We start from the raw sequence: 20,771 nt of genomic DNA, 5'->3' as shown, positions 1-20,771 counted from the left end.
TATGCCTGAAATAATGTTGCATACTTTATATGTCATAAAGCTTTTTTTTTCCTCAGGTTTTGTATATATAGAAAAAGCTATATGTTGTATTCATTAGGCAAGCAAAAACTGTACTCGTTTTGATAAGTAATATTGCTGTGTTTATCTTTCGGCATAACTGCCGTTTCAACTGCACTTCATTTTTTTCCCCTCAAAGAGATTATAGTTTTAAAACAACTTGTTGCAAAAATCTGGTAGAGGAGATAACAACAGTGTATGATATGCCACAGCTAAATGGAAGAATTAGGACATTGTTTTAGAGAAATCTTGGACAATTAATTAAACCAGTCTATTAGCTTTCAAAGATGAGCAAACAAAACAGCATCAGTGACAACGTGTTTCAGTGGAAAAATAAAGCTAAGCTTCCAGACCTCGAAGTGGTGTAAAAGTTTCAAAGCAGAAAAGTGTCTTTGTATTCACCCTTCAGTAATAAAGCAGCTGAAGGTGGCTCCAAAGTTTACGAACAGTTTATTGTGACAGGACCAAAGCATACTAAGGTTTACTACCCTCCAAAATTACAGCATTAAATGGTGCAAATCTGAGTAATTTCCTCTGAAGAATAAGAAGATGAAATATGAAGATAGTGCCATAAATGTCTAAAAATGCAGAATCCTAATGACCAAGCAGGAATTCAAACATTCGAAGAGTACAGTCTGACTTACTGCCTGATATAAGTCAGGAGTAAATATACAGAAGCCTTCAGAGTTAAACCGGTATAAAATCTGTTCAAGAGAGAACCAGGCTAAATTCCTAAAGTGTACTTAATTAGTCTCGTAGATAAAAATACGTGATACACACACTGCAATTTGGGAACCTGAAACTGGGTACTCTCACTGCAAACACCATACAGTCCATTTTCTGGGAGGAACAGGGTTTCCATCATTAACATGCACTTCTATTTTATTTATATACAGAAGGTGTAATGATCAACCAACATGTTTTAGTATCTTTTAATATAGAATAAGAGCTCTTCCTAGTCTCTATTATTCACTGGATTTCTTAATAAAATAAAAATGAGTCACTGCAGAAGAACCAACTGAGACTTTCTCTATCCCAGCAAACATCTTGACATGCTGTACCCTGGGGGGGGTGGGGGGGAAGAAAGTGTAGTTGATTACTGGGTCTCCAGCTGCAATCAGTCTGGATCAGCTAAAAGGCTGACTCAGTCTCCTGGTGTTAGAGCTCCTTAGGGTGTTGACTCATGTCCAGCAGCAGATTAAACTATGACAGCTGAAGCGGGCAGTGACCTGGGCTGTCTGCTCCACCCAGCTCCTGGAGGCTGTCACACCTACGGCAGACATGGCCGAGTGGGATCTGTGACAGCTTTGGAAGCACAACAATCTCTAGCTTGGCTTATTAAAGGAAACCAGAACTACAGAGGTTTAATCCACTCCTGCATTTGAATACAAACCTTCAGCCCAGCAGGACTCAGATCCAAGAATTACATTGTTATTTTGGTTTTTTTTCATCCTACTGTATAGAAAATGAGGCATTTAAGTGATCATGACATATATATCCATGTTTTCATCAGTACATGACATCTTGTTAAGTTAAATCCCCAGATGAACTCCCAAACGACGCATGCTTCCAGCTACTGGAAATGCAGTATACCACCTCTGCAGCAATATTCACCCACAGGGACAGGGCATAGTACAGTCCCCTCTTGTCCCCTTCTACGCTTGGTTGCACAGGGTAAGGCAATAGCTGCTGTTCTGAAAGATGCAAACAACTTTATTCCCCTTAATGCAGTGAATGCAAATATGCTGGCCTTCATGCACAGTGGGACAACAGTAGAAGAGAAGTCTTCTTGAGCCTTCTACTGTACAGTCATGGAAATGATGTGCAGAGAACCTGGCAGAGGCTTCCAAAGTTAACAGGAAGGTCCAACCATGACTATCATATGAACTGTTATGCTGTCTAGACACCCTTGCCAGGGATCAGGGCTTTCTTACAGGTGGTGGTTACAAAGCAGGAAAAAAGTTCTTGGTTCCCACAAACCTTTCTGCAAGCTAAGACACAACTGACATACACACAGTAATTTCTCAGGAGCACACCACCTTTTCATAAAGGAAAGGGCAGTGTTACCGACAGATTTGCAAGAGGATAATAAGGATGTCTCTAAATAGTCTTTGCCCAGTACTGGTGGCGATGGAGAAGGGGATAGGAAGATGTTTGCTTGAAATATTAGCAAAGACATGAAGATTTCATAAGGAAACATAAAGGCTTGTTATTTATATGAGATGAAGTTCTGACTAAACTGGCTAGAAATTTTTTCATCAACTTTTCATTTTGTCAGAAAAAAGCTTACGGGGGTGAAATGGTTCTAACAAAGCTTTACCAAGGCCAAGTTTCTCAGTCCTAAGACAGACGCAGTCATCAGAAGAAGAGAAAGGAAGAACCTCCAGATAAGCTCTAATAGGGACGAGTGACAGTGCCTCAGAAATGAAGTCATGGTTATACTATTTGGTCAGAAGGCAAGACAATGGTAGACTGATGATTTTGGCCCTCTTCTCACCTGTAATGAGTAGACTGGTCATCCATTTATACTGAAAAGGGTCTTACTGGTTTTACATGGTGGGGAAAGAAAAGTCTTACTCTTGTTCCAGTGCAGAAGGGAAGTTTTTAAATAGCAGAAGGGTTTGTGACATTGGAAAGCTGTTTTCTCTGTAAGTCTAATTCTGACTCTGTGAAATTGAAAATAAGCTTCTTGACCCTGCAATACATTGTTTTATATCTATGGTTAAACCAAAGAAATTTACGTGATATATAATACATACATGTCAAGCAGAAAAAGAGAACAAAAATGTCTGTAAAGACTATGTATTTATTTGAACTCTTTTTCTAGTTCACACTGCAAGGAATTAGAAATGCTCATTTAATCATAGAAAGTTGGGAAAGTTAAAGAGTATCGTGTTGTGCAAACTAGAGCAAAAAAATTACATTCCAATTGCATTGGCATGAGTTCTTTATCAAATGACATCAGGCACTGAAGCAGCTATCTGATACCTTCAGAGTTTCCACCAAATGGAAAGGTTATTTCAGGATTCTCTTCTTTGTCTGTATCTTTCACTGCAAAGATTTCTGCTGCTTGAAAAAAAACCAACATAAAATAAAATAAAATAAAATAAAATAAAACAAACCAACTTTCCATGCAAAAGAAAAAGTAAGGTCCTGATGTCCCTGAAAAACTGTGGACTTACTGTTCTTTGTAATGTTTACGATCAAGATTCTTGTGCAAACAGATCTGGTTCCTAACAGGAAGCTTATAAATCATACTCATAATTGCTGTCAAAACTGCAGTGGAGTGTACTGCAAGTTTCGATAATAAAGAATAGAGTCACAGTTCAAACTTGATTACATTTTGGAAATTCATGCTGCTCTTACAAGAATCAGTGGTCTTAAATATCTTCTTCTCCTGCCAAATTTTTCACTTGCACTTTTTATTATTTATGAAATCAGTGTCTGCACAATGTCATGCAGACCTCTGCTGATAAACTCTAATTAAGATTAAGACAAGCCTTTTGGAAAGGATCCCATCATTAGCAAACACGATAAACACAAAAATACTCCCTACTTGTCAACCAGGAGCAATTCAGTAACCTAACAGTATTATCTGTTGCTAGGCTACAGAACTGACAAAGCTTCAATTATATTGTATGGCCATACCTATAGAATACTGTATAAGCAAAATGTATCTAATATAAAAGCATTTAACTTCCATGCTATCTGTAATTCATGGCTTCTTTCAATGGCAAAAATCAGGTTAATAATTACATAGCATGCTGGAAAAATCTTAGCGATGTGTCATGTTTGCACAATTTTTTCTAATTTATCTCTATGATTGATAGACATTTGCTTTGTAAAAATAATAAAATGCAAGCAATGGGATGCTGTAAACCACAAGCGCAACTACATCTGGCCTCATCAAGATATGGAACCACACTTAGTATAAAAAATATATAGTAAATTGAACCAATTAAATCATATTTAGATGCAGTAATACTCTATCTTCTGTATTCAGAATAAGGAGTACTGTGGCGATAGATATGCATGCTAATACAAAACTTTATTTTATGTTGGACAGACATCTAAAATACAAGAGAAACTTGCCTTTTTTTTAAAAGAGCCCTTCATTTTTTCCTTCTACATTTGGAATTTTTTTTAAACAGAGTGACCTATATTATCCTATTTGGAATCAGCAATTTGCTCTGAAGATTTAACTAAAGCAATGGCCCTCCACCCGTTTGGATTCTCAGAACCCTACACCACTTCCAGGGAAGACACAGACCCCAGCACAGTGAGCCTTCTGCTGGTGGGCTTCTTTTTTTTCCACTTATTTTTTTGCAGACCTTAAGGAGAGATCATTTGGGGTCTGGGGGTCACAGTCTGAAATTAAAAAACGATTTAAGGACAGACTGCCCTATTAACTCCACTGGGAGAAAAGAGCTTCAAAATGGACGGAACCATAAAGCCTCTTGATTCATACCGTTGCTTTTAGGAAAAGTGACTTAAGAAAGCAAGTAGCTAAAAACAACATTTCCACTGAGTACAGCTGTTTCACGGAAGGAAGTGCGCAGCTATTTTTTTCACAGATGAAGAAGCATAACGACAATATAAACATATATTCAAAGGCAATCCCAGGTTTTCCTGTCGTAAGTATTAGTCAGTTTTCTATGCTGAACCATTTGAGTCTAGCTTTTTGATCCAGAAATGGCATATATCTTTCACAGAAATTTAGGAAATCAATGGCAATTTCCATTAAAACCAATTTTCCGTGCCAGTTAATTCAGAACTACTACTTTCCTGTAGTAAAATTTGTGCTTACTGGATTTGATTGTGTGGCTGCAACAACATAATAGCCCATTTCCTGTACACACATCTTTTTGCAAGAAGGGTCAAAAGACTATCAGAATTTATTTAAACAACAGATTGTTACTCTTAGCGACTTCCAGGCACCGTCAACTGAATTAAACCTTCCTCTCCCGATGAAATATTCCAAATTGTAAAAAATGCTGCTTTTTAGTAATGGTAATGGGGGTTGGAGTTAATTTATTATCTTCCCTCCTTTGTTGCACAGGTTAAGCATTTAAGGAGAATTTGCACATCACAATAGGATGGGATCTTCATATTTGGGTTCCTCCTGCTTCTCACCCATGGGGTTGTGACGACTCAGCATAATGAATGCCATTTCAGCGCGGCACAAGTTACTGGGCAGATCTCTAATTTTTGACATGAACAAAGTACATATATCTATATGTAGACACATTGTTAAAAAATTATAATTAATTCAAATCCAATACTGTTGAAATTTTTGACAGTAGAGTGGTACAAGGAACAGAACTTATAAATTATGTGTGCCCCTTCTTTGAAAAATGCTTTGGAGGTTTCTTTGTGCATTGGCAAATACAGTAGGAATATGAGGTATTGTGTGGATCCTCCTGCACAGCACCTGATAAAAGAATAAAGAGCTGTGACATATTCTTAAAACAATAGAGGAATTAAAGAGAAACAATGGGCCAGCTGCTTCATTAATACAATCAAAAGAGAGCCCAGCACAGAGGAGTCCAGATAATTAAGCACTACTCTTTTAGACCTTTTTTCTATAATAAAATTGCTAAAAATTTATTAACTACTTCATAGTTGTTAGATAGATCTATGTACTTGTTTATTTAGGTTGATTAATGCCTTTTCAGTATTCTACAATATGCCAACTCATGGTTCATACAAGTTTTTGAATAAAATAATGTAAGAATAAGTGATATGGATCTGTGGTATATACAGCAATAAATCAAAAGCATTTTGTGAACAGTCTTCCCAGTTACTAAATAATTCTTCACGTTTTTCACATGTGTACACAAAATATATACTTTGCACAGCATTTTTGCCATTCATGTATTTTAATACCAGGGTTCCAACCATCTCTCTGTGAAGTGTCTCAAAAATCACCCCTGCAAATTCAAACTCTCACAAAAAATAGTTTTAGTGCTACATCAAGACTGATGAGATGACTTCCTAGCATCTTCTATCATTTTTCCTTGTTTACTGATCAAAAGAGATTGCCAAAAGATATTTGACCTTTAATTTTAACTAAACCACTGCATATTATAAGCCCTCAGTGTACTGACTGCAAAAAATGTTAAATCTATTATACTCTATAAAATTAGACCAATACAGTGGACAAACCAGTTCTGTTGCCACTTGTACTATTAACTTTTTGTTCAGCACAAAATTCGGAGTCTGCTTCATTTTTAACTCACTGAACAAACTACAAAATAAAGGAATTGCAACAGTGACATTTGTCAGAACAAAACAACAGAAGAATACTCAGCTTAAAGGCATTAGCCTAATTGAAGAAGCTGGCTTTAAAATCCCTGCATTTTGAAATATAAAATGTCTGACCAGAAACAGGGAAGAAAAATACTCCTTCAGAATATTGCTCTTACTCCTGCACCTGAGTCAGCCTGAGCCTTGGGCCTGACTTCAGCGTAGTCATGTGCTGACAGCTGACACTGGTTTTATCTGAATAGATGATTTTATAGTTAAAACTGTCAGGCATTATATAGCTGATAAAGAGAAAAAGAAAAATATTAAAAGGCGCTTGCCAGTCCTAGGGGAGTGAACTCCCAGACCTGGCATCTCTGTGTCACTGTGAGGGGTAGGTCTTTCCCTTGCTGCAGTACGACTATTGCAAACAACACGATCTGTATTGCAGTAGCTCTTGAATTAATACTGCAAAAAGCTCCATCAGCCCAACCCCAAATGAAGCACACTGTTTCTGAAGAGCAAGGAGTATAACAACTACTTAGATTTGACCTCTTATTTTTCCACTGTTGTCTGCCTGCTTTTTGTTAGTTTGAGGATTTCTACTTGTATCCTCCAATTAAATGTCCGGGTGTTAACACTCAACAGAGTTCTATTTGGTAAAGAGGCAAAATAGATTAGTGCTCTGAAAATATTCACAGGAAAATAATGTGGTAATTTTATTTGCCATTTCCCCCCCGATAGAGCTGTCACAGCTTATTTACCACAGGGGGAGACAGTTAAACCCATATCCTTAGAAGTTCTATGCATTTAAGAGGCTTATATATCTCTTCTGGGACCCTCGTTCAAATCCTGGGCTAATCAGAGTGAATACATATCTTTCTATTAGATGGCTCTAAAAAGTCTTAGGTGATATCAGTTCCTGGTGGACGACAGTCCGCAGCGTAAAACTATTAAATGTTTGGCACAAATGGCAATACTTACGGAATGAAGCTGAAAACTGTAATATTCTCCCACATCAGAAGAAGTTAAGTCTGCTGCTCAGAGGTTGAAATTAAAGCCTGCCACAAATGCTAAACCTGTTATATTTCCTTAATTCAGCATAAACTCAAACAAGGAAGTCGAAGGAGTTCTCACAAGTTTAGCGATTTCTTCCTTTTTTTCCCCTTTTCTTTCCAGATTCCTCTGTTTTGAATTGAGTGCTACGCCTTTTTTAGATTTGAATTGGGTCTCACTTGAGTGTTATTTCAGAATTTACTAATCCTTCAGAAAGGAAATGATAAACAGCTTGAAAAAAAAAAGACAAACCCTTGCTGCCACTGCCTGCGTTGCACTCCCATCGCCACTGCAAAGGAGCTAGGACTGACTGTCACAGCAGACTCACCTACCCTTCTACTTTTTACAGGATCAGTGAATGGGAATTCTCCAAAGAGCCTCCCAGAAGACTTTCCCAGGTGACCCCCACTGCTCCCCCCAGCTTTTGTGGATGCACCAGGTTTCAGAGAGAGAAAAATGCACCACTGAAACCAACTGCTCTGAAGCAGGGCTTTGGATACACGCATTCCTACAATCCCTGCTTCCCTAACAGCACAGCTGTAAGGTGACCTTTTTGTAGCCTTACAAACACAATCATGCCTGTGGATTGTCTTTTCAGAGTAATTTTGTGAGACTGGAGTGTATGAAAAAAGGAGGTGATTAAATGAGACAATAGAGATGCTTTAATGGCACCTCTTTCTTATAGAGAAAGCAGAGTACACTACATCTTATCAATGGATTTTCTGCTGTCTTGCACCTGCTACCGTAGGGCTCATTTCTTGCCCCTGGGCAAATGTAGAGTGAATGGCAAAGGTACCTGAGCGGGAAGAAGGATTATATGGACGGAGCTGGATTGATAGGTTGTATTTGTAAAGGAAATAAACACATTAAATAGAAGGACAAATGAGAAGTTATAGAATGGCAAAACCAAAGTAAGAAATAAATATCAGCTCTAAGACCTGGTTGCTTATTCAATACAGGGGCCACGCTCCAGAAGAAGCTCAAGGCTGTGGGTGAAACAAAAGCCACCTTTTATAATGAACAGAAGCCGGAGCATTTAGTTGTCTGCACTGTAACCCTGAGAAAATAGTTGCTAGTGTTGCTAGTTATCTTGGGCCTTTCCTCACGTTAACGTTCAGCTCACAGGTTGAAGTTCAGGAACTAGTTTACCTCAGCTATAACAACCATGGAAGCAAACTGGCACTTCTTGATTCAGAAAAAAATCTTGCTCCCACTTAAGCCATTAGAACATTTTACATCGGCTACAGTGGAAACAAGACTCCATGACAAATCAGTGGCCCTCTTACTGAACAAACAACTAAGTAAAAGGCATTAAAAGTAGATTTGCATGTTTAATATTTTCTAAAATGTAAATGTCATAGAAGCTACAATAAGCATCTAACTCAGCCTTTTCTATTTAAAAACTACCTCATTTAAAAAAAACCAACCACCACACACACACACACACAAAACCCACACCAAAACCCCAGATTTCCTCCAGATGTGTTAAAACCCAGGTATTATAGTTCTGCCTTTTGAAGTAGAAGCTAGAAGTAAAAAGGACTGAAAACTTGCGACGATCAAAAGCATTTCCACCTTCCAAGCTATATACAATGTCCAAAGTAAACCACCATTTTAAACCGCTGCCAGTCTACCGTTCAGTTCATCTAGTAAGAGAGACTGTTAGCAGCAGAAAGCAAATCCTGTAATGGTAACAGCAAGGCTGAGCTACTTGTGGTCATAATTGAAATAAAAAAAGATTATGAATGAGCAAATAGTTAAGACCCTTGCTGTACGCACTAACATGGATTAGCAATTAAAGAGGATTCTGTACTTGATGATTTCTTCCAAAACAGGCTTAATAAGAAATACCAGTTTACCAAGCGTCACACAGGTGCATAGGAGCTGCCATTCTGCCTGCCTGGTCAGCATGATTTCTAAATGGCCAGGAAAGAAGTGACTGTATACCCAAAGGCAAGCTGTCAAAATTCAGGCTGCAGCTGATAAACTGATTACAAAGCTGCTTAAGACTTTGCTTGTAAACAAAAGCATTTATCAACTAATAATTTGCAATAAACTGATGTAACTCCCAGCTGAGCCCCAAACTGTAATTGTCTTTACCATCTGCCTATTAAAATACCATTCTTCATCACCAAGCAGGAGCAGAAGGGAGAGAATCTCCAACAACTACATAACTTGCATGCTTATAAATAATCTGTGAGCATTTCACACGTTCATTATGATTGCCAGGTTTTGTATACTTCATTTTCTCTTTTTGAGAGGCAAAGAGGTGCTGTAAAGTGACAGAAAAGAAATTAATAAATACCGCCTGGTGCAAGAAAAAATTATTTAAGTTCATCATACTCCACAGTTTCTTAATTTTTTTCTCTTTTTGCCACTCCATAGGAATATCATGATGGAAGCCCCCTCAAGCACAACTTTGCAGATTAAACTCTCAATTTCTTTTCAACTTGTCAGTTTTCATTACCTTGCTTTCTTATGCATTCACTTCTTACAGCCGCTTCAATGGGGAGCCAGTCAAAGCGTGCTGGCTCCCCAGGGGGGAGTCTGCTGGCATCTGAAGGATTCTGCAGGCTCTGTGGACCTCTACAGGGTTACCCTTAAGAGCATTTTGCCTACCTCGTCGAGAGACTTTCTGAAAATTAAGTGAAATGTACATGCTTTTATTTTCCAGCTATTGACAGCCTTAGTCCTGAGAAAGGTGGTACAGTTTAGACAAAGTTCAAAATCAACCAATTCAGATGTTCTAAAGCTGATATACCTCGAAGGAAGAATCACTTTGTTAAACACCTAAAATATTCAAGTATGAGGGGGAGAAAACAGGAGAATTGATACCGTGCAGAGAATGGCAGCCCCTCAAGATGTGTCTGCATTAAAAATTGAATTTAACAGAGAATCGCACTATGATTTAGCCCAATACACTCGACCAAATATTTCTGCAATCTGCACTCTCAGCCACCCACTGTTCCAAACGCAAGGCTGTGACCAGAGACATACAATTAGTTTATCTCTTCAGAAATTTCTGTACAAAATGCACAGATGCTTTAAATGTGACTTGATTTCTCATTGACTTTCCAGATTCAGATTAAAATGATCTATTTAGCTGAAGTGAAGCTTTTCATGTGTACAGAAAACATTTTAGGTCATCACTGGGAAGAAAATGGGGATCTAAAAGAAAAAGACGAAGACTCCTCCTGTTAATTGATTGTTGACCTGTTAATTGTATTGAAATGCAAGAAATTAAAGGATGATCCTGTCACCCACGCTCGCAGAAGCAGTCTCATCTCCTTCGGTGACAATCCTTCCCTACCTGATAGCGCCTTTGTCTGACCCTTTGTTACTATTAGCGTTGCCACAGAACACCACCCCACTCCCAAGCATTAAAAAAAAAATCGAACCTCAAGACAGTTTGGGACCTATAGACTTAATTGTTTAAGATACATTCCACTCAAGCCAATTATGCTTGTAAACTAAGGAAATTTCACATGTACGTAACTACATATACTCATGAATATGTTGGCTGACCTGGGTCTCCATACCCCAGTTTGTGTCCACAGTACCGGGACAGGACACAAACAGGGGTGAAACAACGGGAAAAGTGAACAACAGCGTGCATGGATACAGAAAACACGCATATGAAAACCTGGGTGGTTTTTTTTTTTTTATTGTTGTAAAGAAAAATTTTTGTTAAACACTAAGACATGGTGATGAAAAGCACTTTTCAAGCCTCTGTAGTTAAAACATCATATCAATTAAAGAAGTACGAACTTTAAATAATTTGGTAGAGTGAGACCCTTAGCATGATAATGCTAAGTTATGTTACAAAGTTAGAAAAGCTACAGTTTTAAAGAGTTGTGTTGCAACTACTTTTTTTTAAAAATGGTCACCAAAAAATACAAATCAGAAAAGACTGGAAGCGACTAAGGAGGAATTTGTGATTTCTAGTGGTTGCCACAAAAGGTGATGTTAAAAGTATTTTCCATTGAAATATTACTTGTAATACCCAGAACCTTATTTTGTGTTTCTCAAATTCCTTAAAAATCACCATTTGTTATTTATGCAAATAAAATATATCTGAACATGACTGATACAGTAGCGAAGTTTTGTGAGAATATTGGGCAGATTTAATACCAGAGGAACACTTTTCAAACGTACGCCTTATGCTACCCGTTACATCCCTTTGCACGTACGATACGCGAATTTAAGCGAACAGCCCGTGGCGCCACGCAGCCCCCAACGACCACACAGGATTAACTAATTACCGAGACAATTTTGTGCCCTTTCTTTCGTGCCCAGTGAGTCAAGCTGGAAACAGCACCCAGGGAAAGACTCCTCTGTCGCCTGGCTACTGAGGCCCGGGGCAGACCGGCCGGCAGGCAGCGGCCACCCCCGGCCTCCCCGCTCCCCTCAGCCCGGCAGCCTCCAGAGCCTGCCCCGCGCGCCCGCAGCCACGAGGGCCGCCCGCCCCGCCCCGCCCCGCAGCGCCCCTGGCGGCCGCGCCCCGGCAGAGCCCGCGGCGCCGCCAGCGCCGCCCCGCCGCCAGCAGATGGCGCTGCCGCCCCGCCGCCGTGCTGCCGCCGTGCCGCCGGGGGGGGGGGGGGGGGGCGGCGCCGTTATTTATTTAATTGTACAGAACAGTGCACACGGGCCACCGGGGCTGATACACCCGGGAGGTGACCAGAAGTTCGGTTCAACCCCCTCGTGCCCGCTCCATTCCCGACAGTCGCCCGGCGCTTTTCCTGTCACGACAGAGCGAGATGCGCGAGGGGCGAGCCACACACCCACTGATGGTAACAGAGGAGATTTAAATAAACTGCCGGAGTGATGTGCAAAGCAAACAATACGTTTAAAAATGTTATCAGCTCGTTTAAGGCGAGATTTCCCTTCTCTTTCTGAGCATCGTGCCTCTGCGCTCTCAAAACAGCGCGCAAGCCCAATAGGGCGTTCCTCTCCCCGCCGCTCTGCGGATGAGCACCCCGGCCAACCACACAGCCCGGCGGCCTGTTTGGCCCACTCTAGTTGGACAAAAACTTTCAGAAAAATGAAGCCGTGCTGTAAATAGCGCATCTGCATGAACACATTTGTTGCCACGACTGCTCCTGGGCAGACTATGGCGGACGCTGAAGCCCTCAGGAAAGGGAATATTTGAGCACACCCGGGCCGTGACACGCAGGTATTAGACTCTGTGTCAGCGTGGCGGCGACGTGAGTGGACCCCCCCTCCTCTGGCCTGTCTCCCCAAATCCACAGCCAAAGCGCTCCTTGAACCAGACGGCAAAGACAACGCAAGGTGATGTTTCTTCACCCCTGCCTTCATCCCAGCAGATGTTCATCGAACTCGCCTTTGCTTACCTGCAACCAAGCAGGCAGTTATTTCTGTTTAAATCTTTCTACTGTGACACTGGATAGGGAAAAGACGCAGCTAAGACTGGAAATTATCCAACATCAGCCACTTCATAATATTTCTGTTGCTGAGCAAAAACAGCATTCCAGGGCGCGTGACTCCCACTGAAACACGTGGGAATCATGACGTTAAAAGTTTGTGGAAACCTTTGAACACTTATCTCTGTCTCGTGAGAGTAATGAAGAAATTCGATGTCAAGCAAGCACTGATCCCAGAAGAACTATCTGGCTTTTGGAGGAGCAGGGATTACACAGCGAGGTGCAATTCTGCTAGCCCTGCAGTGCTGGCATGAACCCCTGTGTCCCAGCTGGCCCCTTCTTAGAACTGCACAAAATCTTAAGAGGAATGGTATGAGGCTACTCTAAGTAAAGAGGTCACAGAGATTAAAGAAAAAGTTCTATTAAATGTTTGGGATGCTCCTGGGAATAGAAGATTTTTATGAAGCAGAACGGAAGAACTGGCAGCAATTACCTATCAAGCCTTCCAGTCCGCTTGGAAATCTGCCCTGCTGTTAAGGCTGTTCTCATGATCACCCCCCCCGACACGCACACTGACGGACCCATCTCTACACTTCACTGACCGGTCCTATTGGACACTGAATGCTATCTACTACCTCTCTTCCTTTTTAACCAGGACAAAGTATAATGAACAACTCGACATCTCTCTGGGGTATGGAAACGGAATGCAATCTGGCACCATGGAAAAACGCAGTTCATCATTGCCTAACCTATGTATAACTCCGACCAAAACACAGTCCCTTGAAGGCTAGCCAGTTTACAAGCAGTGAACCTCACGGTATCCACAACCTGCTGGAGATGCTTCACTGTCTCACTTTCTGTTCTGCTAAAAGTTAGCACTCATGTGGACAACCATCTGCATCTACAACTCAGAATCACTAAAATGCTCCATTACTCTTTCCCTTAACATGTGCCACCTTGGTCCTGAGAAGATGATCCTATACTATCCTATCTCAAAAAATGTGTCCTCATACTTCTTTATTAAGACACCGGAAAAATCAATGCTCTCCACGCCCTGGAAGTGGAAACGGGATTTAGTGTCTATCTTCATAATGGAAAATATTGCCCATGTGTAGAAGAGACAGTTTAGACCTATTTCCCCAGTCCTGTGAGATACTGCTTGACATAACAGTATAAAATGCCTTTCAGTATAGCTTCTTATTGTATGTTTAAGTCTTTTTAGCTAGGGGGTTCTCATTTGGTATCTTCTTCCTGATTAATTCTCTTTTCTCATTTTCTTTCAGCTTTCAGCCCTGTACTCCACTCCACATTCTCAGTTTTCATTAAATACAAACTGATAAAATATTAACTGATTATTGTTAATCTATATGCCAGTCAGGTAACACATGCACTGTAGCATATGTATACACGTGCAAGTATCTGACTTACTGGCCATTACAAGAATTCTCTCAAGTCTTCACTGTGATCAGTCTGCTGGGATGATATTCAGCTAAACAGACAGTTATTTTAAAAGTTGCAGAGTCTGTTGTACAGGTACCCTGCAGCTGGTCTGGATACATCACTTAATGGCACTACCAGAGACGCGTGAACTGTGTATGAGATCCTGAGCCTTGTATCCTTCAGTTATCAATTCAGGGAAGTTCTACACAAGTCATCTCTCTGAATCTGAATTAACATTTTATCTCATTGCTCATTTACCTATGCATGGTATTATTAGCTGAATTAACTGCGCAGACAGCTGAAGAGTGAATAAAGCTTGAGAAATGGAAATAGAAAGCTGTAGTTGTAACTTTTTTTTAAAAAAAAGCTTTATTTGGCTGGTTTTGACAGATCATTCAAGACTATTCAGCTTCTTGACCTAAAGTCCACTTAAGTATAATTGCATGCCTTTTAAATGTTAGCTCAGATATCTAATCTATATCTAATAGATACATCCAGTTCTCTGTAAATGGAAGTGTGCCAAGATAACATGATATTTGAGTAGGAATTTAAAGAAAAGAGCTGGCAATACCAGAAGGAAGTTCTAGCATGAACAACCTTTTCAGAAATGCCTAAGTCATTGCAGAAGAAAAAGATGTAAAATGGACAAACAGCCACTTTTTGGGGCAAAGCAAACCCAGCATTTTGAGGGGAAGACAAAAGAAACTAGAAAAGAGAAGTAAGAAGGATTTTACAGGTAAGAATGAGAGGCTTAAACATACTATGTGATGATAAAAGGATCGAGTGAGGATTTAAGAGGGCATAGCTGGGCATATTTTAAGTGAGCTAAATGATCTTCTCAATAGACTTTTGTAGATGCTAGAAAGGTTTGAGGAGAATTTCAGGCAGCAGTCGCTGGGCAAAAATGAAGAAAGCTACTCCTGATCTTGCTCTGACTTCTGATGTGCACTCATTTGCTTATCTGGGAGAATTTCAAATGGGTCCGCTGGTGGGCATACTTGCACCTGCAGAGCAGCTCTCTACCCTTCTGCTATGGGCAATGGCAAAGAGCCACTCAGAGCTGGCTCTCAAAGCACATTTGTAAAAGTTAATTAATATAAGGGATATGAAAGCTATTACCTGAAAAAAATACCAAGTTGCTTTCAGATTCTTTCATTATTAATTATTATTAATAATTAAATACCCTTGGTTTACATATTCAAGACACCTCCAGACAGGTTCCTGCCCCAAGGAGTTTGCCATGGAAAGGTCAGATTTCAAAAACCTTTATTTATAATAACAAGTGCTTAATCTGCAAGTAGCCATCAACTATTTACAGGAATAACACCATTTTGTGTCACTCTTACGTGACTTTGGCCTCCAAACTGACAGGGGATGACAAAGAAAGAACAGGAGACAAATGACAGAAATGACCTGGGTAATGGCAATAAAAATGGATAAACAGCAATGTGTGGGGTAGATTAAACAATTTGCCTGCTAGTGGGTGCAGATCCCATTAATTCCTTTGTGAGTGCATGTAGAGTCCTTAGCTACGGGACTTTTAATTTTTAATGGATCGATCTATGTATCTGAGAGAGTGAAGTCCAGGAAGAGACTAGGGGTAGCGGGTAATTCTCGAAGGCCGGCTGAAAGGTATGAGTTTTGATGAGGGATTTGAAGGAGGAGTTGCAAATACTCTCATCCGCATAGATTGTCTACTTTTTCCCCAATGTAAATCATTATATTTCTTGCCCCAATTTTTTATCAAAATCACTTCCAACTTATTTCAGTCTGTCACAATAATATTTTCATATGAGGAGTGTTGTAACCTAATTCCTTCATTTGAATAATACATTCATTTTTAATTACTGCAACTTGATCTCAGATTATTCAAATAACTGTTTCATTTTTTATGCTTACCCTGACCCCAGTGTATTTATAGGCTTTTATCCTTACCTGATACCAGTGTAATGTAATTATAGATTGTATTTTAATCATCTACTATATCCTAGTGAGTTTGTTTAAATCACTCCAATCCGGAGTCTTTTATTTCTATGCCTTTTAAAATTCTACAATGGCATTCTCATTGCATAAAAGCAATATTTTTGTAGTTTACTACAATGAATGAACATTTTGCATGCATTGCTGGCCATGTTTCTAATTTAAATTTTAAAAAGTCACTATAGAGAACTCTGTGTAAAATGAAATCCTGACTTGTAAACAGGCATGGGACAGCTCATCACTTTAAATCTTTGTTCACTGCTCCTATTTGCTCTGTAACATAACTTTACAAGAAACACAGCAGAAAAAGAAATAAAATTCTTTTTTATCCTACCAAAAATAAAAGTATACCTTGTACTAAGAACTGACAAAATACTTGTCTTTTCTGCTCACAGGTGCCGAATGTTTGCAAGTTATTTTACCTGTATTGGAAAGAATTCCATGTTGAATCCAGAAGATAAACAGTTCGTGTGGCCCACATTATCATTAGTCATGGCCACATTTTGATTGTCAGGGTTATGAATTCTCTTTACGAAGGATTTAACTCTCAGAAGTGTTGCATATTCCGAGATTGTTCAGTTTTGCTTAATAATTTTAAAAGCAACAAATGTTATGTTTTTTCCACTCCTTAGTGCTGATTCAGGAGTTCCCCTTTCCCTATGTTTTGCGTTGCTTCCGAATTTGGATGTAGAATGGGGTCAGAAATCAGGTAGGTGAAGCTCCTGACATTTGCACATCTGCCGAAGTACCAGTATCTTTCTGGTCATCAAATCGATTTGTATTGAGATAATTTCCATTGCTCTAGTCAAACTATACCCTCTTTTTGAGCAGCATTTTCTTCTGTGATGCCGTCTAGCAGCAAACAGTAACAGACCTTAAAATGTCCTTACAACGTGCCCTCAGTTGCAGCATATGCATTTTTCTACAGAATGACGTAATGCCCAAAGATACTTCCAAATTAAACCTTCAGCTCAGCAGCGTGGGGCAACCAATGATACTGTTCCTAAAGTTGTGTCTGTGTCTACAGTAGATAGCATAGGTGGAAAAATAACCAAGAGAACAAAAAAATTACCAAAGCTATTAATAAATCTGCTGGTTTGTGGCCACTTACCACTGTGTCATATTAGGGAAAGGGAATTGTTATGTGTGCTGCTAAAATTCATGTCACTTGCATTCTCCCCACCCCTCCTTTCTCAAATGTTTAACTAATTTTTAACTTCAAGTACCTCTATCTTCTGTTCCTTTCTATTCTACATGTGGGTCCACCCCCCCTCCGTTTCCTCTCTGAAATGTCACTTTCAAATCTGATCCCTCCTAGCTTCTAGGAAATAAGGGTCCAAAAGGCACAGAAATGTGATCCCAACTGATGTCTGTTGACAGACCAGGTAAGAAATGGGTATTAGCTGCTTAAAAGTATAAATAAAGTGTCCTGTTTTACTCCTACCTCCTTTACCAGATGATCTCTTCTCAGTAACACTTGAGAGCTGCCCAACATGTCACCAGTGACAGAGGAATTCTGACTAGTACCTTGAATATCATGAACAGAAATACTGTCCCATAATAGTTAAAAAAAAAAAAAAAAAAAGGAGAGTAAATAAGAACAGGGACTACGGGTTTATTGAACATAATCAGTGACTAAAATGAATTATTCTGCTTTTCCATGATCCAGACAGAGGAGGATGTTTCCCTCTGGGATTTCTACTACCATTTGGTCTAATATTCATTTTGCCTATAATAATACAAGCTTCATTAAAGGAGTAAAACAGCAATTGTCTCCTTGAGATCAAAGGACAATCTGTTAAATAAAAGCAGCTGGATCTCTAGAATGAAATAGTAGGAAAAGTTTGAACTGAATTTTACGGTGAATCAAAATGTAAATTGTAATTTCACAAGGAAGACACAGAGTGCAAAATTAACTTTGTAAAGACATGGAAAGTGCATATGTTGATCTTAAAAATGTGCACAGATACTGAATACTTATCTATCAGTGGCATTTCTAACTATAACACTTCCAAGAGATGAAAAATGATGCCTGACTAAGAGTATTGGTCTTAAAGAATTACCATTGAACAAGAAACACTGCTTATCAGATAAATTATCTGATCGACCGAGCTTCTATTTAACTGATCTTGTATTTGAAAATTAAATATAGCAAGAAAATCCATCTGTCATCAACAATCATTCTGCAAACCTTGTGGCAGAATAGTACCTTTTTAAAAATCTGCCTCATAACACCTAATACTATTCCTAAAGCTGTATTTCACTGTTAAAGATTTGGTACTGGCAAACGGAACAGTATCTCTCTTGCCTAGTTTCAGCATTGGTTTCTCTGGATGTTATAACAAAATCAGTGCACCTACATTTAACCATTGAGCATTACGGAGGTTATCACTGAAGGAAATACTTAAGAGAAACAGACATGCTAAAAATCTCAGCTTCTCTGAAAAAACAAAAACACTCCTAAAAAAGAAGGGTCTTGGCCAAGCCAAGAGAGAATTAGGGACGCAAACTCCTCTCTAGTGAAGCATTCCCACAGGACACAGGGCAGCCCTGAGAGCGGACAGTGCTAGCCATCAGACCGGGCCAGCTGTGGGCAGTGAATGAGCCCGTCAGGCCATCAGTGTGTTCTAACATTGCTCTCAGTCTCCTTAGAGTAAAATGGTGGTAAAAGTAGCAATGGGAACCATTACTCTTGCACTTTTATTTCCCTCTGCAAAAGGCACAAGCTAGAGCAGTGAAGTTCAATTTCAATCTGCCGCTGCCAAAGTAACCCAATCTCTAAGTTATTTCAATCCTCTTATTGAACTGTGTCCATATTACTAATCAAGAAAAAAAATTAATAGAAGTTATTCTGAGGAAGAAAAACTCAAAAGAAATAAAATCCCCCTGAACATATCTTAATTCTAAAGACTTCTGAAAGGCTTGTGTTTATAATAATTAGAAAAAAGATTTTTGAACCATTTTTGCTCAACATTTTTTACACGATTTGCAAATGACACTTCTTAAATGTGTTCAACAGTCACAGATCATGGGTCTGGACTACTAGCTTAAAAAGGACAGTAGTGGTCAGGTTGCCTGCTGCCTTTATACACCTGCCAGTGAGTGAAAACTTAGGGGAACAATCTGCTAACCTCAATCAACATACCATATAGACTCCACAAGTGTAATTTATAGCTTAATATGCATCCACAGTGCATTGTGAAGTGCATTGATGACTTTGAATAAGGTTAAATCTTTATTACTATTATCTCATTAAAAAACCTGCATTTGTACCTCCACTAGACCAGTTAAATAAATGTCTGGTTTTGCTATACCACTGTAATCCCTGATAAACCAAAGGAAATAATGGATGGACATCTGTAGGCAAGACTACATGTTTTGATTTCAAATGGAAAATAAATGACAAACTCGCACTTTACAAACTCCATGAAATCCACCTAGTTGGAGCCTTCAATACCCTTCCTCCTGTATTTAAAATGCAAAACACAAGTACAAAAAAGTAAAGAGGTATGAAAGAAATAAATACTGATGCCTCAGCAGTACTTTGGTAAAAATGGATGTAAAAGAAAAAAATTTAAAATCTTATTCATCACCAACTAAAAAAGAAATATAATGCCACTAAATATAAGCAAATATTTAACAGAAATTCTAGTTTAACCAGATTTCACATTCTAGGATTTGCTTTATGCATCACAGTGGTTTCTTTCAGAGGGAAAACATGTGAATACTAGATGCCTTTTTTGACACCTGTGATTCATATTTGCCTCTGGCACAAATAAGAGTGGGGACCTTGATAATATAATTTTTTCCACAACATACTAATTTCGGTTTAAACCAGCTAAAGTATTTCTGCTGTCATTAAAGTGTCTTCTATTTTAAAATGAGTTCTTTCTTATGAAAAATGTGACAGTTTTGCACTGTGGTAAAAACCAGGTACAGCACACCATACCTTGTGACAACAGGAGTCACAGCTAGGAGATTCAGGAGTCACAGCTAGGCAATTCAGCTTTCATAAACTTTTGCATATTTCTCCAACTTTCTACTGATTCAGCTCTCCTTTCAGCATATTTTTGCACTGTCTGAGGTGCAGTAGGATCTATGCTGGCCAGCTACAATGTCATTTGAAAAAGAACAACTATTTACTAGGAAATACACCAGAGACACTAAATTATGCCATTAGATAGCCAGTAGAAGTTAATGATTTTGCTTCATGACTGATTCTTGCTAGATTGGAGTGAGTGATCCAGAGGCAGTGGTCTTTATTTCCATTTTACCAAGACCTTAAATTACATAGTCCTCTTCTCCCTGTTTTGTAGTTAACACATTCCTTGACTTTAGCGAAACAGCATTTGTTCCAACCCATACCAGTAGGTTCAGACGATCGGTACAGAATGCCACTCAAACGTTCTTGGATAGGAATATCATCCCTAATAATCAAACTTGATACACATACTGGTTCTTTGGCATGTCTATCATCATGGCCATCTGTTAGGGTGGAATTGTGCCTGCTAAAAAGTAGATATGCCAGTTTTAACATGATATAGGTGCCATCAAAATGCAAGTGACGAAGGAAAGGCTCTATGGCAGTGATCAGTCTTCTGCTGAAAGATCCTC

At 39.3% G+C, this 20,771-nt stretch overlaps 1 protein-coding gene across 4 annotated transcripts in view; it reads right to left on the bottom strand.

Annotated features, from left to right (window-relative positions):
• The window catches only part of ZFPM2 (zinc finger protein, FOG family member 2), a 325,601-nt gene that overhangs the window by 12,346 nt on the left and 292,484 nt on the right, over nucleotides 1-20,771 (bottom strand). The gene's annotated exons all lie outside the window — the stretch shown is intronic.

Source organism: Mycteria americana, chromosome 2 (assembly GCF_035582795.1).
Source record: "Mycteria americana isolate JAX WOST 10 ecotype Jacksonville Zoo and Gardens chromosome 2, USCA_MyAme_1.0, whole genome shotgun sequence".
Taxonomy (NCBI): Eukaryota; Metazoa; Chordata; class Aves; order Ciconiiformes; family Ciconiidae; genus Mycteria; species Mycteria americana.
Note: the sequence above shows the minus strand (reverse complement) of the source record. Positions and strands in the feature narration are given on the sequence as shown.